Source organism: Drosophila miranda (genome assembly GCF_003369915.1).
Source record: "Drosophila miranda strain MSH22 chromosome Y unlocalized genomic scaffold, D.miranda_PacBio2.1 Contig_Y2_pilon, whole genome shotgun sequence".
Taxonomy (NCBI): Eukaryota; Metazoa; Arthropoda; class Insecta; order Diptera; family Drosophilidae; genus Drosophila; species Drosophila miranda.
In genome coordinates, this window is record NW_022881614.1 from 15,080,568 (window position 1) to 15,105,589 (window position 25,022).

Genomic DNA, 25,022 nt, shown 5'->3' on the forward strand with positions numbered 1-25,022 from the left:
ATAGTCCAATATGTGTGCTCCAAGTACACAAATTTTGAGATTGCTCATCTAAATTTAGCTGATTGTAAGCATTTGACAGGTCAAGTTTTGAATACAGTGTACCCCCTTCAAGCGCTGCAAAAATGTCGTCTATTCGAGGTAGTGGATACTTTACGTCGACTAAAGACCGGTTTAATGTAACCTTATAGTCACCACAAATTCGTATGTCACCGTTTGGTTTTAAAATCGGTACCAAAGGTGTTGCCCATTCAGAACTAACAACTTGCTCTAAAATTCCATCATCTATGAATTTTCGTAACTGCACTTCAATCTTTTCTTTCCATGCTAATGGTACTGACCTAGGCTTGAAAAATATTGGTTTTGCATCTTCTTTTAATAGTAACGATATCGTATTCGTAGTATATGAACCTAAACGAGGCTCAAAAACTTCAGCAAACTCCGATTTAATCTGTTCTGTAATTACAGAATTTGGTTCATTTACGTACACATTGTTCACCTGCATTAACTCAAAATTAAAAGCTCTCAAAAATGTTCTACCTAGCAAAGGTGGACTCACTGCATTGGTTACAACAACAACAATTTGTTTTTTTAGACCTCGATATTCGATCGTTGCATCGTACTCACCAATAACTTTGATTGAATCTCCATTGTAATCTACATATGGAACTAGACATTTTCTAAGTGGTCTGCTGGTATTTAAGCTTTCGTAAAATGTTTTTGGAACCAATGTGCACGGTGCACCAGTGTCGCAAGCAATTTTCGTTATGTTTCCATCAATTTTTACAGGTAAATAATATACTCCACTAGTTGAGGTTGTATCAACGCTATAGATAGAAAAGTTACAATTATCATTATCAAAATTATTATCAGAATAGGTGTCATGTTTTGTTTGAGATACATAATTTACGGATTTTTTTGATTTATTTTTACAAATGCTCGCCAAGTGACCTATTTTTCCACAGCTGTGACATTTGCATGCCTTATACTTGCAATTGTTTGAGTTATGATTTCGCCAGCCACAGTGTGTGCATGGCTGCTGCTTCTTTTCTCTGCCAGCGTCGCAGTCGTTTTCGCCGTCGCCGTCACCGTCGCTTCTGCCGCCTCTGTAACTCACGTTTCGGTTGCCCTTGAAATGACTTCTGCCGTTGCTCTTTGCTTGATCTCTGTTCTCGCCTCTTTGCCTCTGCCATTGACTAGTCCCGTTCTTTTGATGCATGTAGTTGACGTTGTGTTCTGTCTTCCTTGTGCTGATCTTCGTCTCCATGATCATCGCCTTCTTGAGTGCATCAGCCAGAGTTAGATTTTCGTCTTCTTCACATATTCTTTCATATATAGGGTTGGGAAGGCTCATCACAAATTGGTTTAATAAAAACGCTTCTACTCTTACGCCAAATTTGCATTCCAATGCCAATTGTTTAACTCGAGCATACCACTCCGCTACAGTCTCATCTTCACTTTTTGTGGACATGTGAAATTTTTTTCTTTCTCTGAATATGTGTGTAGGTGGTGTGTAGTGTGTTTTTAAAATTTCACATAATTCTTTGTATGCTTTTGATACGGGTGATACCGGATTGCACAAACTATGTAGTACAGTGTAAGCCGCTGTACCGATCGACTTCAACAAAACTGCCTTTTTTGTGTTTTCCTCTTTCACATTCAATTCGCACAAATGTATGTCGAATTTTTCCTTCCAAATGCAGAACGTTTCTTGGTGTGGCGAAAACTCAGCAATTGTTGCCATTTGATAGAATGTTGGTGCTTCATTTTTCGTCATGTTGCTATTCATATATTATATGCACTTTTAACATGTGTATGTATATTAATACGTTTTATTTTATGCTCGTCGCCAATTATGTAGTGTATTGACACTCAGACTTAAGCACGCGTTGTCTTCAAGATTCTCTTTTATTCTATATCCCTTGGATGGTGTGACCGTATATAGATATTAATATAATACCTAACATTTACCATGGTAGAAATGTGTTCGGAAAACTTTAACTTGGGGTCTAACATAACACCCAGATCATCCACCAGGGTAATTCTCTCAAGAGAACCACCAAATAGGGTGTAGGGAGCCAACAAAGGGCTAGAACGATGAAATGTCATAACTTTGCATGACTGAATGTTATTGAGATCGGATTGCAAGCGAGAATGAAATGAAATGTCCTTGTACTGGACACAGAGTTTAACATCATCCGCATACATAAGTACTCGAGAGTATGTTAATACTGAAGGTGAGTCATTAATAAAGAGTGTGAAGAGTAAGGGGCCTAGATGGCTGCCTTGTGGTACTCCCGAAGAAACCTTTACTGGTAAAGAGAGAGAGTTTTTGAATAGGACTCTTTGAGACCTAGAACAAAGATAGCTAGAAATCCATCTCAGGAGGTTGGGCGGAAACCCTAAAAGGTCAAGTTTATGCGCTAAAAGGGAATGGTTTACAGAGTCGAATGCTTTACTAAAGTCGGTGTAAATAACATCCGTCTGTAAGTTACATTGAAAGCCTTTAATAATGAAAGAGGTAAACTCTAACAAGTTCGTGGTGGTTGATCGCCGCCTTATAAATCCATGCTGAGTTGGTGATATAAGTGACTTGCAGAGATGTTGCAAGTGCGGAGTTAAAACCCTCTCAAACATTTTAGGAACAGCGGATAACTTTGCTATACCTCTATAATTTTTTGCATCAGACTTGCTACCTTTTTTATGGAGAGGAATTATAAACGATTTCTTCCAGATCGGGGGGAAGCAAGAAGAATCAATGGATAGGGTGAATAGTTTAAGCAAAGGTCCACACAGAGCCTCGGCGCAGTACCTGAGTACACAACCTGGAACCCCGTCTGGACCCGGTGAAAACACCGGCTTAACTAGTCGAAGAACATGAAGTAGGGAACATGCATTTAACAAGGGACTGAAAATGCCGTTCGACCTCGGTAAACCGTATGGGTACGGATGACCAGAGTAGCTTTCCTCAGAATAGGTGGTTTGGAAGAATTGGGCAAAAAGATCGGCAATTGCCTGATCATTATTTGCCGACGTATTACAAAATGATAGCGAGGATGGGTGTGCGGACGTTCTACGCTTACTGTTTACGAAGCTGTAAAACTGTTTAGGGTCCTGAGAAAAACGTATCCTGCATCGAGATAGGTAGTTCTTATAGCATTGAGCATTAAGAACTGAAAAGTTTGACCGAGCTAATACATAGCGAGAGTGAGAAGTAGGAGAACCAACTTCTTGAAATTTTTTATAAAGTCTTGATTTTAAGTTTTTTAGACTGGATAACTCTTTGGTAAACCAAGGGGGTTTTTCAGATCTAGTCGGACAAGAAAGCGGGACACAAGAATCGAAAAATGTGCCAAGAGCATTGTAAAAAATGTTTGTGCCTTTTATGATATCAGTGCACAAGTACAAAGCGGACCAATCAAAATCCCTAATGAGGTTATTAAGCTTCGCAAACTCGGCTTTACGAAAGCAGCGGACACGTTCGGGCAGCCTACTCGACCGATCCAATACAGTTGGTCCTATATCTAGCGACAACTCGAAAGTAGGGTGGTAGGCGTCTTCAGGTATAGTGAGCGGAAGGGCTCGGGTTAACAACACTATGGTAGGATCCGATACAAAGCACAGATCAAGCAATCGACCCAAGGAATTTTTCACATGGTAGACTTGAGACAGGGATAGGTCAAGCAAGCCGTCAACAAAGTCATGTCGTGACATGGGCACTAGGATACTAGACTCGTTTACCGAAGACCAAAGAGTTCCTGGCAAGTTGAAGTCACCAAGAACTATCATACGATCTTTATCAGATAGCGAGGAAGAAACAGCGGTTAAAGCGGACAAGTGCTGCTCATAAATTGAAATATCCGAAGAAGGTGGGATATACGAGCAAGTAATGAATATAGCGAAAGCGGGAAGAATCAGTTTTACACACAGGAATTCCAGTTCCTGTTGAACTTGGACTGTGAAGTGTTCCGACGTGAAGTAAGAGTCCACTGCAATTAGAACCCCCCCTGCCCGTCGAGACGAACGGTCCTTTCTAAAAGTTGTGTACCGACCTGCCAAAACCTCGGAACTAAGAATGTCCGGCTTTAACCAGGTTTCAGTAAACACAATAACGTGGGAAGCAAATGCAACACTATCCCGGAAAAGAATGCTGAGCTTACAACGAAAGCCTCTTACATTCCGATAGGTTAATAAAAGAGAAGTTAGTTTTTTGGAAAGGTGGAAGCAAGACGGGAAGTTGAGGAAGAGGAAGTTGAGGTTGAGGGTGGCACACTGGAAAGATTTGGAAGGGATATGGGGGGCCTATTCTTCTTCTTTGCCTTAAACTCCTTCACCACCAAATGCTCCGGCCAAAATTTGGCGGAGCAAATGGTGTCAAATTGAGTTGGGGTGATGCTTATCTTAAACGAGGCTATCTCCCTGGCATAAGAGAAGTTAAATTTCTCCACCTTTAAATCCACGGCTTTTATTTTGCTTTGAATAAAAGCAATTACATCATTAGATGTGAGGTCAGGGGCCAGCCGTGAAACAAAAACTTGTCGTTTTGGTGGGACTCCCACCAGTGGTTTAGTCACCACAGGCCGGAACGTCTATTTACTGGTGGGATCGGGTTAGACGGGACAACTAGCGAACTTGCGGACACCACGGACACGGACGCTGCAGACGTACTTGGCTGCACATTCTCCGAGGCGATGAATTCGGATACCGAATCTGCATCGCCAGCAGCTGTCGTTGCCCTTGGAGTGGCAAACGAGATCAACTGCTGCACACTTGGAGTGGTCGGAGTCAGTTTTTCGGCGGCGCACGGCTGAGTGACGGTTGGCTCAGCTAGCTCAGCTACTCTAGCTTTAATAGTCTCTGAGATTTGTGGATGCCCCAGATTTTCGTCCTTTGCGGGGGCGGAAGTGGGTGTGGCGAAATTTGGACACGAAACGGTCAAGGTCCGATATCACAGGAGTGTGGATACCAAATTTGGTTGCTCTGGCTCTTATAGGTTCTGAGATCCTTGAACTCATATTTTGCAATTGACAAAACCGACCATGAAACCTGTGTGTTAGAGAGAGACAGAGCGAGAAAGAATGAAATTGTTTTCTTGCTTCTGGCTATAATCATTATACGATCTGGTTCAGATTTTGCACTTTAGAAGATATGGTCATCCTCACCGATTCTGCGTTTTTGGTTTTATCGTATCTTTAAAAATGTGGATGCCACAGATTTTCGTCCTTTGTGGGCGAAGTGGGCGGGGCGAAGTTTTGAAATATTTTTGTAGCAGTGACATATCACAGAAGTCTGGATCCAAAACATCGTTGCTCTAGCTCTTATAGTCTTTGAGCACTAGGCGCTGAAGGGGACGGACGGACGGACGGACGGACGGACGGACGGACGGACAGACGGACAGACAGACAGGGCTCAATCGACTCGGCTATTGATGCTGATCAAGAATATATATACTTTATGAGGTCGGAAACGATTCCCTCTGGACGTTACACACATCCACTTTTACCACAAATCTAATATACCCCAATTTTGAGTATCGGGTATAAATATAATCAACTATTAGTGGTATGGCGATAAATCGATGCTATCGGGTCTCTCCGGCCACTCCGACTCGGGCGTCAAGTGTAATGCCTGTGGCCGTTCCCATTGGCAGCCCCCAACACTCTAACACTCAAACTCGAACGAAATTTCCATTTGCAGTTGGCCAAAATTAGAGAATAACAGCCCCCGAGATGGGAACAAAATTGTTGGGTAAAAGATGGGGGCTGGAGGCAGAGGATCCCATATTAGCAGATTTGTATTGCCCAATAAAATAGTAAGCTACGCGAAATATTTGCCTTTGGTAGCCCCCTTTTGACCCCGGGGCACAGAAACTTTCTCGTCAGGCCTTGTGCGGCTCTGGCTGCCAAACTGCGGAGGTGCGAAAGCCACGAGGATGGATGAGGTGGAGGTGCGAGTGCTGCTGGTGCTGTATGCGGAAGGTTTCCCAACGCACCGCACGACTCCAGAGCCGATCCCCAGTTGGCCATCAATGAGGGACAAACATTATGTTGGCTCATTATAATTATGGCCCAGATCTCTGGCCATGGATCGACAGTTGCTGTACACGGTGGCAGATCAGATCGGGTGGCGGCAAGTGCTAATGCTCGTTAATCAATTTAATTTATCGAGTCGACAACTTCTTTGGCCTGCGGGCAGTGAAAGTTGCCTTGTCGCAGGGGTTTTTCATTGATTTTTCGTTTGTTTGTCTATTTCAGCTTCGATTTCGACTCGAATGCCGTGGAGTGCCATGGAATGCCATGGAACGCCAGGGAATGCCGCGGATGGGTGAACAGAAACTTGTCCCTTTCGATGGTTTTCTATCAATTATGAAAACGATATAAGCGGGGATCCGGCGATGTCTCTTTTTTCCGTTGATTAGCAGACGAGTCGGGGCAGTGAAACCATTGTCTTATCTGCCTGCCGTCTTTCGCTTTCGTTCGGTGAACGAAACTGCCCGAACTTTCACAAGAATCCGGCAGAACGAGCTACACGGATTTGTCGGGGATCAGGGTTAGGGCTGGGGTTAGGCCGTGGGCTCACCCTGCCGCCATCGCCGCCGCTGCCAAGCAACCAAAATGTTTATTTTACTTGTCGCTTTATGGCCATTAAACTTGATCTCTAGATGTGCCCCTCCAGGCACACAATTTGTGCGTTGTACCCGCAGTAAACTCTTGCCCATAAGATCATATTTCAATCCGTCTGACAGGCGGCAACAGCAACAGCCGAGAGATTAAATGATGGCCGTCTCGGCAGAGTGGGCTTTCGGTAATAGAAGCTCGAGGTGGAACAGTACACATTTATTTGTTTGTCATACCAAAGGAAATTATATTCATAAACATTAAATCACGCCCTTCCCTTTGACGGAGTTTCATCGTGCAACTCATCTTTGGGGTTGTGGCATCAGACACACACTACAATCACAATCGCAATTGCAGTCGCATCCACCTGTCAATTTATTAATGAGCTCAAAAACCTGTCCAGTCTTTACATAAATACTCGCTTGTGGCTGTGCGAGTATTGGAGGTATGCATACATAATCTTTACAGAGTTGTGGCTCAAAGGCCGTTAACGGTTAATACCTTTATAATGCCCCTAAATATGATATGGGGGCTATGGAGAGAGGAGAACCTGCGTGCGTGTGGTGTGGTGCGGTGCGGTGTGCTCTGGTGTGGGCAGCCAGGGTACATGGATGTGGCTGTGTATGTGTATTGTTAGGCATTAGACATTAGATGTTATGTTGGTAGATGCCATCCGGTTTTGGCCTTTGCTTTTGAAGCTAGCAATGCTGCTCGGCTGCATTCCGGTCCTGACTAACAACCAAGTGGCGAATGTTACGGGTGTTGCGGTTGTTGCGGGTGTCGCGGGTGAGTTATTACCCTCAAGGTCACTTCTTCTGTCTCTTCTGATCGTGGCTTGGGTTTCCACCTGCGAACACCTGCTGGTCATTAGCCGGCCAGCAGTTTGTTTTGAGACAAACAGTTACTGGGCCTCATGGAAACAAAGGAGAATTAATTAGATTCCGCTGCCGGACCAGCGACGGCGAGACGGAAGCAAAGATGCCGACTAATGAAAGCCAAGAGGTTCTTGGGATACCGATACAGGTGACTCAGAGCCAGAACGAACACTGGACTGGGGTTCGACAGCTCTCTACTTCGTTCTGTGATTAATGACTTTACAAAGCGCATACAAGATCTTTGCCTTTTTGGCCATTCTTTGGGACTTCGCTCGGCACCGGTTTTAGAAATGATCTCATCTCTGCTGGCATCCGCTGGCATCAGCCCACATCGATATTCGCAGAACAAACCCATCCCATCCCATCCCCCATGCTAATATGCAATAAAAATGTTGTGTGTTGTGCGTCTGTCTGGGCCAATAATTAGAAAAGTTGTGTCGTAAATTTCACTTTTTCTGCCCATGGTCTGTGGCGTCTTCCGCTTGTGGCATGTGCAGGGAATTTGCAATTCCGAAATGAATGCGCATCGGCATTGCCAATTCCAGTGAGCATTTCGAAAACTCGTGAGGCATTCTACTCGTTGTACCCTGTACTAGTAGGGGCCAAGGGGGTATATCGTATTTGAATAGATTGAATATATATTTGATCTTTTCCACCGCCCAGTAGGATTATTTGGTAGAGCCCCGTATGCTCCTGAGGGTATCCTATAGTCGTATGCACAATTAGTTTCCTCTTGTATTCCCCGGGAGAACAGGCATTCATTCCTGCGAGGAGGACGCCGCGGCACACTCACTCACCTCCGTAAGAACCACAACAAAAAGCAACGGCGAGATGTGGGCGGCGATAAGTTACGAAAAACGCAAGCAGCGCAATGTTCCAAAGAGGTGCACTGGAGTGAAAGACGCCTCAGATCCCTTCCGACTCCAAAGCTAATCAAAAGTTACAACACGCACGCGCGGCCGGTGCGGATGGGTGGGGTGGCACTGGAGGTGGAGGTGGACTCCGACACACGATCAAAGTCGTGCGGCAGATGATGATGCAGACGGCTTGTACGCCCACACAAAGCAGTGCAGAGCAGTGCGGTTGTGTGTGTGTGTGAGTGATGTGTTAATCAATCAACGATCGCGGATCGATAGTAAATTATTTGTTTTGTATATTTTTGTTGGTTTATTTACTGCAACGGCAGGTACGTGACTTGCCTTACACTTGCACAACAACCGCAAATCGGAATAATCCACGCTTCGGCAGCGACCGAACCGAACCGACACCGACAAGAAGAAAAACAGACAGAACGAGGTGGAACGTTGTGAGTTGCTGCGGACACCGCAACTCTACAGTTTTACCCGATACTAAGTCAGTATGGCTCTCCTGCGGCAGACGCCGCTAATATTGAACCACACCACAAAGAGTGCGTGCGAGAGAGACAGAAAATCAGTCTGAGCGTGACGTCGGGCGCTGCGTAGCCACTGAAAATTGATTTCTTGCTTTTGGCTACAAAAATGATCCGATCTGATCCAGATTCAGCAATCTGATAGATATGGTCATTATCTATGATTCTGCGTTTTTAGTTTTCTCGAATGTGCAATATTGTGGATGCAACAGATTTTCGTCTTTTGTGGGGGCGGAAGGGGGTGGGGCGAAATTCTGAGATATACGTTTTATAGTGAGATCTAACAGAAGTGCGGATATCAAATTTGGTTATTGTGGACGTTGACATGCAATGACTGCATCTTTCAAGAGGCGATGCAGTTACTGCACCGTCAAGTGGCCCGTGTGACACCAGCAGAAGGCTGTTACGCGCGGATCCCAGGCAAAACGCAGCCCTCCTCCCGCCCAACCGACCGAGGGGCGCTGCCGCATGACGCGCGGTGCGTAGCCGAACCAAACGCGAACATGCAAGAAAGATAGCTATTAGACTAACATTCGAGGAAAATTAGTACTAAACTTACTAAGAAACTAAGCATGCAATCAAAGTACAAATACCACTACAGTTACTAATTAATAGAAAGGTGTGTAAGGATTAATAATTTAATAAGAGGAAGAGAATTAGTGGTGGATATAATATGGTAGAGGGAATTATAATCCGAGCATAAGACCCTAAACGGTTCATGCAAGGAATAATTCGATCTACAAAGTGGAAGGAACAACGGTATAAAATTTCTAGTCAGTCTAATAGGAATCGTGAAGTTTATGCGGCTCAACAGATCAGGGCTGTCTATGTCACCCCTGATCAAGTTGTGCATAAATATCACACCAAGCATTTTTCTACGGTTAACTAAGGATGGGAGGTTTACTAATAGTAGTCTACTAGAGTAAGATGGGAGTCTTACACCCGCATCCCAGTTAAGGCCCCGCAGAGCAAAGAGTAAAAAGTTTTTCTGTACTGATTCTATACGGTCCTGGTGTACTTTGTACTGAGGGCACCATACACAGGAGCCGTATTCTAAGATCGGACGAACAAGCGAGGTATAGAGAGTCTTTGTTATATAGGGGTCGTCAAATTCCTTTGACCACCTCTTTATAAACCCAAGCACGCCCATGGCCTTATTTACCATGGTAGAAATGTGTTCGGAAAACTTTAACTTGGGGTCTAACATAACACCCAGATCATCCACCAGGGTAATTCTCTCAAGAGAACCACCAAATAGGGTGTAGGGAGCCAACAAAGGGCTAGAACGATGAAATGTCATAACTTTGCATTTCGAGGCATTAAGGTGTAACAAGTTTGCACAACACCATGACTGAAAGTTATTGAGATCGGATTGCAAGCGAGAATGAAATGAAATGTCCTTGTACTGGACACAGAGTTTAACATCATCCGCATACATAAGTACTCGAGAGTATGTTAATACTGAAGGTAAGTCATTAATACAGAGTGTGAAGAGTAAGGGGCCTAGATGGCTGCCTTGTGGTACTCCCGAAGAAACCTTTACTGGTAAAGAGAGGGAGTTTTTGAAGAGGACTCTTTGAGACCTAGAACAAAGATAGCTAGAAATCCATCTCAGGAGGTTGGGCGGAAACCCTAAAAGGTCAAGTTTATGCGCTAAAAGGGAATGTTTTACAGAGTCGAATGCTTTACTAAAGTCGGTGTAAATAACATCCGTCTGTAAGTTACGTTGAAAGCCTTTAATAATGAAAGAGGTAAACTCTAACAAGTTCGTGGTGGTTGATCGCCGCCTTATAAATCCATGCTGAGTTGGAGATATAAGTGACTTGCAGAGATGTTGCAAGTGCGGAGTTAAAACACTCTCAAACATTTTAGGAATAGCGGATAACTTTGCTATACCTCTATAATTTTTTGCATCAGACTTGCTACCTTTTTTATGGAGAGGAATTATAAACGATTCCTTCCAGATCGGGGGAAGCAAGAAGAATCAATGGATAGGGTGAATAGTTTAAGCAAAGGTCCACACAGAGCCTCGGCGCAGTACCTGAGTACACAACCTGGAACCCCGTCTGGACCCGGTGAAAACACCGGCTTAACTAGTCGAAGATCATGAAGTAGGGAACATGCATTTAACAAGGGACTGAAAATGCAGAAAAACATATCTGTACCATAGAAAACCAGATGCTACACATGGGTTGTGGATATTTTTATAAGCGGTAAGCCGTAACGGTAGACGACAACTTCCGAGCAAAAGCTCGACAGCCGCCTCGTCTGGTTTTGATTACTGGCCTGCTTGGCCATCGTCTGGCATTGGGAGCGGACAGCAACGACAGCCACATGGCTTGACATTGGACGGCCAAAGCGAAACCAAACCAAACCAAATCGAAAAGCATGTAAAATTATTTTGAGTATCGGGTATAAAAATGTTAATTAAGACAATAAACAAAACCAAACCCAAAACACTGCGGACGGTTGAGCTAATGAGCTAAAGTAAGGTAGAAACGCGTATCTGGAGCTGAAAGGGGGCTAGAACGAGCCACTTGGCCAAATTGGGAATTTTAATGCCAGTCGGCAGCATTTGGGGGCACAACAAAACATCGAATCGAGCGCACAGCTGGAGATGCAGCTGTACTAGTACTTCTCTGAATGGGTCTGCGTGTTGCCATCATGAGTTGGCCAAATTCCCGCCAACGAAGGGAAAAATGGGTTGCAACCGAAGAGAGGGAAGCTGTAGCAGGGCCTGTGGCGGGCTCTTAAAGTGCCCAGCAATTACTTGAACCCAATTGAGAGTTCCTTTGCATTTTCCATTAATTAGAACTGAAATGTAATTAGCAGACCAGACCAGACCCCAAGGAAACAGCAATTCAAATGCAATTCACACGCAATTAAACTGAAACTCTTAGACTCCACTCGATTCCACTCCACTCTGGGCACACATGTTGGATGGGAGAACACTTGACTTGGTTTCGCCGCAATGGGATATCGATTATGGTGCGGCATAGCTGCGGACATAAGCATGTGGCCACGCTACTTCCGTCCCATGCCCCTCCCCACCCCCCACTCCGTGACACTCCAGTGGCGAGGGACGAGTGGAAGAGTGGCAAAAATGCAGTCCAACTGGTTACGAAATACTCGAAAAGCTCATTCATGTATCGTGGATACAATTTTCAAAATACAAACACAGCCACAACAAGAGTATTCCATTTCTTGTGTCTGCAAATGTATCTGTATCTGTAGCTGTAGCCGTATCTGTGGCTGTTTCTATGTGTACCGGAAACCGGTTACTGGCCCCAAAACAAAACTAGGGGGAACGTTGTGAGTTGCTGCGGACACCGCAACTCTACAGTTATACCCGATACTAAGTCAGTATGGCTCTCCTCCGGCAGACGCCGCTAATATTAAACGACACGACAAGGAGTGCGTGCGAGAGAGACAGAAAATCAGTCTGAGCGTGACGTCGGGCGCTGCGTAGCCAGTGCAATTGATTTGTTCTTTTGGCTATAAAAATTATCTGATCTGGTCCAGATTCAGCAATCTGATAGACATGGTCGTTATCTATGATTCTGCGTTTTTAGTTTTCTCGAATGTGCAATATTGTGGATGCAACAGATTTTCGTCCTTTGTGGGGGCGGGGCGAAATTCTGAGATCTAACAGAAGTGCGGATACCAAATTTAGTTACTCTAGCCTTAAAAGTCTCTGAGATTTGTGGATGCCCCAGATTTTCGTCCTTTGCGGGGGCGGAAGGGGGTGTGGCGAAATTTGGACACGAAACGGTCAAGGTCCGATATCACAGGAGTGTGGATACCAAATTTGGGCTCGGGCTCGGGCTCTTATAGGTTCTGAGATCCTTGAACTCATATTTTGCAACACTCAAACTCGAACGAAATTTCCATTTGCAGTTGGCCAAAATTAGAGAATAACAGCCCCCGAGATGGGAACAAAATTGTTGGGTAAAAGATGGGGGCTGGAGGCAGAGGATCCCATATTAGCAGATTTGTATTGCCCAATAAAATAGTAAGCTACGCGAAATATTTGCCTTTGGTAGCCCCCTTTTGACCCCGGGGCACAGAAACTTTCTCGTCAGGCCTTGTGCGGCTCTGGCTGCCAAACTGCGGAGGTGCGAAAGCCACGAGGATGGATGAGGTGGAGGTGCGAGTGCTGCTGGTGCTGTATGCGGAAGGTTTCCCAACGCACCGCACGACTCCAGAGCCGATCCCCAGTTGGCCATCAATGAGGGACAAACATTATATTGGCTCATTATAATGGCCATGGATCGACAGTTGCTGTACACGGTGGCAGATCAGATCGGGTGGCGGCAAGTGCTAATGCTCGTTAATCAATTTAATTTATCGAGTCGACAACTTCTTTGGCCTGCGGGCAGTGAAAGTTGCCTTTTCGCAGGGGTTTTTCATTGATTTTTCGTTTGTTTGTCTATTTCAGCTTCGATTTCGACTCGAATGCCGTGGAGTGCCATGGAATGCCATGGAACGCCAGGGAATGCCGCGGATGGGTGAACAGAAACTTGTCCCTTTCGATGGTTTTCTATCAATTATGAAAACGATATAAACGGGGATCCGGCGATGTCTCTTTTTTCCGTTGATTAGCAGACGAGTCGGGGCAGTGAAACCATTGTCTTATCTGCCTGCCGTCTTTCGCTTTCGTTCGGTGTGCTTGCTGCCCGAACTTTCACAAGAATCCGGCAGAACGAGCTACACGGGTTTGTCGGGATCAGGGCTAGGGCTGGGGTTAGGCCGTGGGCTCACCCTGCCGCCACCGCCGCCACTGCCAAGCAACCAAAATGTTTATTTTACTTGTCGCTTTATGGCCATTAAACTTGATCTCTAGATGTGCCCCTCCAGGCACACAATTTGTGCGTTGTACCCGCAGTAAACTCTTGCCCATAAGATCATATTTCAATCCGTCTGACAGGCGGCAACAGCAACAGCCGAGAGATTAAATGATGGCCGTCTCGGCAGAGTGGGCTTTCGGTAATAGAAGCTCGAGGTGGGAACAGTACACATTTATTTGTTTGTCATACCAAAGGAAATTATATTCATAAACATTAAATCACGCCCTTCCCTTTGACGGAGTTTCATCGTGCAACTCATCTTTGGGGCTGTGGCATCAGACACACACTACAATCACAATCGCAATTGCAGTCGCATCCACCTGTTAATTTATTAATGAGCTCAAAAACCTGTCCAGTCCTTACATAAATACTCGCTTGTGGCTGTGCGAGTATTGGAGGTATGCATACATAATCTTTACAGAGTTGTGGCTCAAAGGCCGTTAACTGCAAATTCCATTTCTTCATTTCATTCATTTGTTCATGGCTGGTGGGGGGATAGCTCAACTTTCATCTAACTTTTGGCTTTTGTCTCTCTTTCTATTAGTATTACAGGGTATGTGAGGACTAGCAATCGATCTGTGTCACTTGTTGTCGGGCCAGCTAAGGTCAGAGCGGACCAGAGATGGGCTTCAAATGCTTCGCGCATTGATTGCATTTGTTTTGGCTCTTTGCGTAATTGGACGCTGGCTTATGGCCGTTTACACGGACTGCTTACAAATCTACGAGGCCTGGCCATGAAATGTACGCCGTCCAAGTGCCAATCTCCAAAACTCAAAGCCGAAACCAAAACGAAAGACTTAGGCAACGAACTTGGAGGCTGAAAAAAGCATCTCGCACTGGCACTCGCACTTGTACGCATAAGCAGAATAATAAAATATTCAGGCGGTATAAACGATTTGGCTGACGATGGAATGCGATATGTTAATCACTCTACAGAAATATTGCGCATACGAGAGTCGAGGGGAAGGGGATTACAAATTGATTTCTGTTCGACTCTGACAATCCGAAATGGCTTCTGAGAGGAGTCAAGATGCGCCTCAAGGTGGAACCAGCACCCGCACCCCGCACCTTTCCTTACAATAGTCGCTTCTCCTCACTTTGACTTCGACCGATTTCGAGGTTTCCTGCCCCCTCGCGTGTGTGTGGTGTGCGCTTATGTGTGAGCACTCTCAACCAGTTTTGTTTTTAGCCAAATGTGATGTGTGCCTGCCCGACCTCCCCCCCACAGACCATTAGAGAAACCTGCCCCGACAACGATTCTGATTCTGGTTTTGTTTGCCTTCGCGCATTCTCACTTTTTTTCTGTTCTTGTTCTCTTCTGTTTTTGTTTTTGTTTTTCTTGGCTCTTTTGTTGTTATTTTTCGGGGCTGTCTTATTGCCATTTTTTTGTTTATCGACGGCTGGAATTGTTAATAAAGCTTTATACAAGCGACGGTTAATACCTTTATAATGCCCCTAAATATGATATGGGGGCTATGGAGAGAGGAGAACCTGCGTGCGTGTGGTGTGGTGCGGTGCGGTGTGCTCTGGTGTGGGCAGCCAGGGTACATGGATGTGGCTGTGTATGTGTATTGTTAGGCATTAGACATAAGATGTTATGTTGGTAGATGCCATCCGGTTTTGGCCTTTGCTTTTGAAGCTAGCAATGCTGCTCGGCTGCATTCCGGTCCTGACTAACAACCAAGTGGCGAATGTTACGGGTGTTGCGGTTGTTGCGGGTGTCGCGGGTGAGTTATTACCCTCAAGGTCACTTCTTCTGTCTCTTCTGATCAAGGCTTGGGTTTCCACCTGCGAACACCTGCTGGTCATTAGCCGGCCAGCAGTTTGTTTTGAGACAAACAGTTACTGGGCCTCATGGAAACAAAGGAGAATTAATTAGATTCCGCTGCCGACCAGCGACGGCGAGACGGAAGCAAAGATGCCGACTAATGAAAGCCAAGAGGTTCTTGGGATACCGATACAGGTGACTCAGAGCCAGAACGAACACTGGACTGGGGTTCGACAGCTCTCTACTTCGTTCTGTGATTAATGGCTTTACAAAGCGCATACAAGATCTTTGCCTTTTTGGCCATTCTTTGGGACTTCGCTCGGCACCGGTTTTAGAAATGATCTCATCTCTGCTGGCATCCGCTGCCATCAGCCCACATCGATATTCGCAGAACAAACCCATCCATCCCATCCCCCATGCTAATATGCAATAAAAATGTTGTTGTGTGTTGTGCGTCTGTCTGGGCCAATAATTAGAAAAGTTGTGTCGTAAATTTCACTTTTTCTGCCCATGGTCTGTGGCGTCTTCCGCTTGTGGCATGTGCAGGGAATTTGCAATTCCGAAATGAATGCGCATCGGCATTGCCAATTCCAGTGAGCATTTCGAAAACTCGTGAGGCATTCTACTCGTTGTACCCTGTACTAGTAGGGGCCAAGGGGGTATATTGTATTTGAATAGATTGAATATATATTTGATCTTTTCCACCGCCCAGTAGGATTATTTGGTAGAGCCCCGTATGCTCCTGAGGGTATCCTATAGTCGTATGCACAATTAGTTTCCTCTTGTATTCCCCGGGAGAACAGGCATTCATTCCTGCGAGGAGGACGCCGCGGCACACTCACTCACCTCCGTAAGAACCACAACAAAAAAGCAACGGCGAGATGTGGGCGGCGATAAGTTACGAAAAACGCAGCAGCGCAATGTTCCAAAAGAGGTGCACTGGAGTGAAAGACGCCTCAGATCCCTTCCGACTCCAAAGCTAATCAAAAGTTACAACACGCACGCGCGGCCGGTGCGGATGGGTGGGGTGGCACTGGAGGTGGAGGTGGACTCCGACACACGATCAAAGTCGTGCGGCAGATGATGATGCAGACGGCTTGTACGCCCACACAGAGCAGTGCAGAGCAGTGCGGTTGTGTGTGTGGTGTGAGTGATGTGTTAATCAATCAACGATCGCGGATCGATAGTAAATTATTTGTTTTGTATATTTTTTGTTGGTTTATTTACTGCAACGGCAGGTACGTGACTTGCCTTACACTTGCACAACAACCGCAAATCGGAATAATCCACGCTTCGGCAGCGACCGAACCGAACCGACACCGACAAGAAGAAAAACAGACAGAACGAGGTGGAACGTTGTGAGTTGCTGCGGACACCGCAACTCTAACAGTTTTACCCGATACTAAGTCAGTATGGCTCTCCTGCGGCAGACGCCGCTAATATTGAACCACACCACAAAGAGTGCGTGCGAGAGAGACAGAAAATCAGTCTGAGCGTGACGTCGGGCGCTGGCGTAGCCACTGAAAATTGATTTCTTGCTTTTGGCTACAAAAAATGATCCGATCTGATCCAGATTCAGCAATCTGATAGATATGGTCATTATCTATTGATTCTGCGTTTTAGTTTTCTCGAATGTGCAATATTGTGGATGCAACAGATTTTCGTCTTTTGTGGGGGGCGAAGGGGGTGGGGGCGAAATTCTGAGATATACGTTTTATAGTGAGATCTAACAGAAGTGCGGATATCAAATTTGGTTATTGTGGACGTTGACATGCAATGACTGCATCTTTCAAGAGGCGATGCAGTTACTGCACCGTCAAGTGGCCCGTGTGACACCAGCAGAAGGCTGTTACGCGCGGATCCCAGGCAAAACGCAGCCTCCTCCCGCCAACCGACCGAGGGGCGCTGCCGCATGACGCGCCGTGCGTAGCCGAACCAAACGCGAACATGCAAGAAAGATAGCTATTAGACTAACATTCGAGGAAAATTAGTACAAAAACTTACTAAGAAACTAAGCATGCAATCAAAGTACAAATACCACTACAGTTACTAATTAATAGAAAGGTGTGTAAGGATTAATAATTTAATAAGAGGAAGAGAATTAGTGGTGGATATAATATGGTAGAGGGAATTATAATCCGAGCATAAGACCCTAAACGTTCATGCAAGGAATAATTCGATCTACAAATTGGAAGGAACAACGGTATAAAATTTCTAGTCAGTCTAATAGGAATCGTTGAAGTTTATGCGGCTCAACAGATCAGGCTGTCTATGTCACCCCTGATCAAGTTGTGCATAAATATCACACCAAGCATTTTTCTACGGTTAACTAAGGATGGGAGGTTTACTAATAGTAGTCTACTAGAGTAAGATGGGAGTCTTACACCCGCATCCCAGTTAAGCCCGCAGAGCAAAGAGTATAGAGTATATAGAGTATAGAGAGTCTTTGTTATATAGGGGTCGTCAAATTCCTTTGACCACTCTTTATAAACCCAAGCACGCCCATGGCCTTATTTACTGTAGTGTATTGACACTCAGACTTAAGCACGCGTTGTCTTCAAGATTCTCTTTTATTCTATATCCCTTAGATGGTGTGACCGTATATAGATATTAATATAATACCTAACACGCCTCTCCTTAGATGTTTAATATACATGTCATTTACAAATCTATTTTCTTATAACAATTTGATTTGTGTACTTAATCTAATTAGCGTATATAAAATTTATGTGATTTCGTATTTTTCTTTCTTCTTAATCTGTTTAGTATTTGTTTCAGTGTTTAATTTGTACATAATTTGATTTCATAATTCCTTTCTTATATTATTTTATTGTTAAATACGCTTTACTACCTTCCTGCCTCACGTGGTCTCAACTCTCTCCTGGTGGTGTTGTTGAGAAACTATTTGTTCATTGTTGGTTTTGGAATTGTCATCTACTGAACAATTGCTTTCGACATCAGGTGTTTTCGCATTAGGCGATGTATGATTGTTAGTGCTTTGGTTTCTAATTTGATCCAGGTGACGTTTTATTTCTCTGTTATTGTTCGCCAAAATACAACAATACGAACGCGGGCCCAGTTGTTGTTTTACAGTTGCCTGAGTCCAGCTTGCTTTGTTAGGATTTTTGTAGTCCCTAACCATAACATTTTTGACCCTTTAAAAATTCTGTGCTTCGTCTACCTTTGTGATTTACAACACACTCAGTCTGTTTTTTATTTATTATGCTTTCGACCGTAGGTGGTTTTAACAACGAAAATCTTGTTTTTAGTGTACGACCAAAAAATAATTTAGCAGGAGATTCGCCCGTAGTACAATGAATCGTATTTCGGTAATCGATCAAAAATCTATTTAAAATTGTATTAAAATCTTGTCTTTCATTAGCCTTTATGTTTGCATATAGTGATTTCTTAACAGTCTTTACAAAATTTTCTGGCTTGACCATTAGTCGCTGGATGTCCTGGAGCAGTAAAAATGTGATTAACACCATTGTTTTTCATAAACGTTTTAAAATCATCAGAAGTAAACTGTCGTCCATTGTCACTAACTAACACGTCTGGTAAACCATATCGACAAAATACTTCTCTAAGCTTGTTGATAGTAAACAATGAAGTTATTTCCTTCGTTTTGAATACTTCTGCCCATTTTGTATAAGAATCTATAATAACCAATAAATGAAAACCTCTAATTGGTCCTGCAAAGTCTATGTGTACTCGACTCCAAGCCTTTCCTGTGGATTTCCACGGTATTAACAGACTCTTTTCTGGACTGATTGTAGTTCCTGACAAGGAATACAATCTCGAATTAATTTCTCAATTTCAGAATCCATGCAAGGCCACCACACATAAGAACGTGCTAACATTTTGGTTTTTACTATTCCCAAATGCGATGCATGAAATTCTGCTAAAATAGCTTGTCTCAGTTTGGTTGGAATTACTACTCTGTGTCCCCATAAGATACAATCATATTCCACTGAAAGTTCATTTGTTTTAGAGATGTAGGCAGAAAACTCGCTGCCTTTTAATCTTGCCTTCGAACCAGTGTTAATTGCCTCACAAACTTTTGATAATATTGGGTCACGTCGTGTTTCACGAGCTATTTCTTTGAAGCTAATTTTGAACACCTTTTCGGACTGTATAAAATGTATGTAATTATAGTCTTCGTTTGGTACAGCCGTTTCCCATTGAGGCATTCTTGAGAGTCCATCTGCTATATTTAAGGTCCCCTTTATGTGTTCAACTGTATATTGAAAACCTGACAAAGTCAGTGCCCATCTTTGCATTCGTGCAGAGGCCATCAATGGAAGTCCTTTCAGGTCTCCAAATATGCTTAGTAATGGTTTGTGATCTGTTCGAAGGATGAACTTGTTTCCTAAAAGATACTGTCTTAATTTACTCACACAGAACACTATAGCCAGGGCCTCTTTCTCGATTGTACTGTAATTATGCTCGCTTTTGGATAATGCTCTTGATACAAATGCTATTGGTTTGATATCTTCATTGCATTTATGTGATAAAACACCTGAAACTGCATGACTGCTAGCATCAGTCGTTAATACTAACGGTTGATCTGGGTTGTAGTGAACTAAAACTTGTTCAGAAGTTACTTCTTTCTTTACCTCTTCATATGCACTCTGACATTCGCGTGTCCAATTAAATTTTGTATTTTTCTTTAATAATGCATATAAAGGACTCATTATCTGAGCGAAATTATTGATAAACTTGAATAATAATTTTACCATGCTATGAAAGCTCTAAGCTGTGATACGTTTTCCGGAGCCGGTGCAAACAATACACTCGCAACTCTATCATTGTTTTTGCTCAGTCCTATCCTGTCAATTGAAAATCCTAGGTAACAAATTTTGGATTTAAAGAACTCACATTTCTTGTCATTTAATTAAGTCCAACTGATTTCAGTTTTCTAAGTACAGCTTTTAGGTTTGAAATATGTTCTTGAAGATCTCGTCCTGTAACTGTTATGTCATCTTGATAAACCACAACTCCTCGCATACCCTGAAACAACCCTTCCATTGTTTTTGAAAAATAGCTGCTGCAGTTTTTATACCAAATGGTAAGCGTTTAACTTTCAATAGTCCAATATGTGTGCTCCAAGTACACAAATTTTGAGATTGCTCATCTAAATTTAGCTGATTGTAAGCATTTGACAGGTCAAGTTTTGAATACAGTGTACCCCTTCAAGCGCTGCAAAAATGTCGTCTATTCGAGGTAGTGGATACTTTACGTCGACTAAAGACCGGTTTAATGTAACCTTATAGTCACCACAAATTCGTATGTCACCGTTTGGTTTTAAAATCGGTACCAAAGGTGTTGCCCATTCAGAACTAACAACTTGCTCTAAAATTCCATCATCTATGAATTTTCGTAACTGCACTTCAATCTTTTCTTTCCATGCTAATGGTACTGACCTAGGCTGAAAAATATTGGTTTTGCATCTTCTTTTAATAGTAACGATATCGTATTCGTAGTATATGAACCTAAACGAGGCTCAAAAACTTCAGCAAACTCCGATTTAATCTGTTCTGTAATTACAGAATTTGGTTCATTTACGTACACATTGTTCACCTGCATTAACTCAAAATTAAAAGCTCTCAAAAATGTTCTACCTAGCAAAGGTGGACTCACTGCATTGGTTACAACAACAACAATTTGTTTTTTTAGACCTCGATATTCGATCGTTGCATCGTACTCACCAATAACTTTGATTGAATCTCCATTGTTAATCTACATATGGAACTAGACATTTTCTAAGTGGTCTGCTGGTATTTAAGCTTTCGTAAAATGTTTTTGGAACCAATGTGCACGGTGCACCAGTGTCGCAAGCAATTTTCGTTATGTTTCCATCAATTTTTACAGGTAAATAATATACTCCACTAGTTGAGGTTGTATCAACGCTATAGATAGAAAAGTTACAATTATCATTATCAAAATTATTATCAGAATAGGTGTCATGTTTTGTTGAGATACATAATTTACGGATTTTTTTGATTTATTTTACAAATGCTCGCCAAGTGACCTATTTTTCCACAGCTGTGACATTTGCATGCCTTATACTTGCAATTGTTTGAGTTATGATTTCGCCAGCCACAGTGTGTGCATGCTGCTGCTTCTTTTCTCTGCCAGCGTCGCAGTCGTTTTCGCCGTCGCCGTCACCGTCGCTTCTGCCGCCTCTGTAACTCACGTTTCGGTTGCCCTTGAAATGACTTCTGCCGTTGCTCTTGCTTGATCTCTGTTCTCGCCTCTTTGCCTCTGCCATTGACTAGTCCCGTTCTTTTGATGCATGTAGTTGACGTTGTGTTCTGTCTTCCTTGTGCTGATCTTCGTCTCCATGATCATCGCCTTCTTGAGTGCATCAGCCAGAGTTAGATTTCGTCTTCTTCACATATTCTTTCATATATAGGTTGGGAAGGCTCATCACAAATTGGTTTAATACAAACGCTTCCAGATTTGAGCCAAATTTGCATTCCAATGCCAATTGTTTAACTCGAGCATACCACTCGCTACAGTCTCATCTTCACTTTTTGTGGACATGTGAAATTTTTTTCTTTCTCTGAATATGTGTGTAGGTGGTGTGTAGTGTGTTTTTAAAATTTCACATAATTCTTTGTATGCTTTTGATACGGGTGATACCGGATTGCACAAACTATGTAGTACAGTGTAAGCCGCTGTACCGATCGACTTCAACAAAACTGCCTTTTTGTGTTTTCCTCTTTCACATTCAATTCGCACAAATGTATGTCGAATTTTTCCTTCCAAATGCAGAACGTTTCTTGGTGTGGCGAAAACTCAGCAATTGTTGCCATTTGATAGAATGTTGGTGCTTCATTTTTCGTCATGTTGCTATTCATATATTATATGCACTTTTAACATGTGTATGTATATTAATACGTTTTATTTTATGCTCGTCGCCAATTATGTAGTGTATTGACACTCAGACTTAAGCACGCGTTGTCTTCAAGATTCTCTTTTATTCTATATCCCTTGGATGTGTGACCGTATATAGATATTAATATAATACCTAACATTTACCATGGTAGAAATGTGTTCGAAAACTTAACTTGGGTCTAACATAACACCCAGATCATCCACCAGGGTAATTCTCTCAAGAGAACCACCAAATAGGGTGTAGGGAGCCAACAAAGGGCTAGAACGATGAAATGTCATAACTTTGCATGACTGAATGTTATTGAGATCGGATTGCAAGCGAGAATGAAATGAAATGTCCTTGTACTGGACACAGAGTTTAACATCATCCGCATACATAAGTACTCGAGAGTATGTTAATACTGAAGGTGAGTCATTAATAAAGAGTGTGAAGAGTAAGGGCCTAGATGGCTGCCTTGTGGTACTCCGAAGAAACCTTTACTGGTAAAGAGAGAGAGTTTTGAATAGGACTCTTGAGACCTAGAACAAAGATAGCTAGAAATCCATCTCAGAGGTTGGGCGGAAACCCTAAAAGGTCAAGTTTATGCGCTAAAAGGAATGGTTTACAGAGTCGAATGCTTACTAAAGTCGGTGTAAATAACATCCGTCTGTAAGTTACATTGAAAGCCTTTAATAATGAAAGAGGTAAACTCTAACAAGTTCGTGGTGGTGATCGCCGCCTTATAAATCCATGCTGAGTGGTGATATAAGTGACTTGCAGAGATGTTGCAAGTGCGGAGTTAAAACCTCTCAAACATTTTAGGAACAGCGGATAACTTTGCTATACCTCTATAATTTTTTGCATCAGACTTGCTACCTTTTTATGGAGAGGAATTATAAACGATTTCTTCCAGATCGGGGGAAGCAAGAAGAATCAATGGATAGGTGAATAGTTTAAGCAAAGGTCCACACAGAGCCTCGGCGCAGTACCTGAGTACACAACCTGGAACCCCGTCTGGACCCGGTGAAAACACCGGCTTAACTAGTCGAAGATCATGAAGTAGGGAACATGCATTTAACAAGGGACTGAAAATGCCGTTCGACCTCGGTAAACCGTATGGTACGGATGACCAGAGTAGCTTTCCTCAGAATAGGTGGTTTGGAAGAATTGGGCAAAAAGATCGGCAATTGCCTGATCATTATTTGCCGACGTATTACAAAATGATAGCGAGGATGGGTGTGCGGACGTTCTACGCTTACTGTTTACGAAGCTGTAAAACTGTTTAGGGTCCTGAGAAAAACGTATCCTGCATCGAGATAGGTAGTTCTTATAGCATTGAGCATTAAGAACTGAAAAGTTTGACCGAGCTAATACATAGCGAGAGTGAGAAGTAGGAGAACCAACTTCTTGAAATTTTTTATAAAGTCTTGATTTTAAGTTTTTTAGACTGGATAACTCTTTGGTAAACCAAGGGGTTTTTCAGATCTAGTCGGACAAGAAAGCGGGACACAAGAATCGAAAAATGTGCCAAGAGCATTGTAAAAAATGTTTGTGCCTTTTATGATATCAGTGCACAAGTACAAAGCGGACCAATCAAAATCCCTAATGAGGTTATTAAGCTTCGCAAACTCGGCTTTACGAAAGCAGCGGACACGTTCGGGCAGCCTACTCGACCGATCCAATACAGTTGGTCCTATATCTAGCGACAACTCGAAAGTAGGTGGTAGGCGTCTTCAGGTATAGTGAGCGGAAGGGCTCGGGTTAACAACACTATGGTAGGATCCGATACAAAGCACAGATCAAGCAATCGACCCAAGGAATTTTTCACATGGTTGACTTGAGACAGGGATAGGTCAAGCAAGCCGTCAACAAAGTCATGTCGTGACATGGGCACTAGGATACTAGACTCGTTTACCGAAGACCAAAGAGTTCCTGGCAAGTTGAAGTCACCAAGAACTATCATACGATCTTTATCAGATAGCGAGGAAGAAACAGCGGTTAAAGCGGACAAGTGCTGCTCATAAATTGAAATATCCGAAGAAGGTGGATATACGAGCAAGTAATGAATATAGCGAAAGCGGGAAGAATCAGTTTTACACACAGGAATTCCAGTTCCTGTTGAACTTGGACTGTGAAGTGTTCCGACGTGAAGTAAGAGTCCACTGCAATTAGAACCCCCCTGCCCGTCGAGACGAACGGTCCTTTCTAAAAGTTGTGTACCGACCTGCCAAAACCTCGGAACTAAGAATGTCCGGCTTTAACCAGGTTTCAGTAAACACAATAACGTGGGAAGCAAATGCAACACTATCCCGGAAAAGAATGCTGAGCTTACTACGCAAGCCTCTTACATTCCGATAGGTTACTAAAAGAGAAGTTAGTTTTTTGGAAAGGTGGAAGCAAGACGGGAAGTTGAGGAAGAGGAAGTTGAGGTTGAGGGTGGCACACTGGAAAGATTTGGAAGGGATATGGGGGCCTATTCTTCTTCTTTGCCTTAAACTCCTTCACCACCAAATGCTCCGGCCAAAATTTGGCGGAGCAAATGGTGTCAAATTGAGTTGGGGTGATGCTTATCTTAAACGAGGCTATCTCCCTGGCATAAGAGAAGTTAAATTTCTCCACCTTTAAATCCACGGCTTTTATTTTGCTTT

At 43.4% G+C, this 25,022-nt stretch overlaps 1 long non-coding RNA gene and 1 pseudogene across 1 annotated transcript; one reads left to right on the forward strand and one right to left on the reverse strand.

The window, feature by feature from the left end:
* LOC117193099 overlaps window positions 1–6,023 on the reverse strand; it is a 134,717-nt pseudogene extending 128,694 nt beyond the window's left edge.
* Window positions 6,024–6,836: 813 nt separating this feature from the next.
* Window positions 6,837–8,778, forward strand: LOC117192299. Its single transcript, XR_004474279.1, has 2 exons — window positions 6,837–7,059; window positions 8,244–8,778. It is a non-coding gene; the product is annotated as an uncharacterized LOC117192299 (long non-coding RNA).
* Window positions 8,779–25,022: the final 16,244 nt, after the last annotated feature.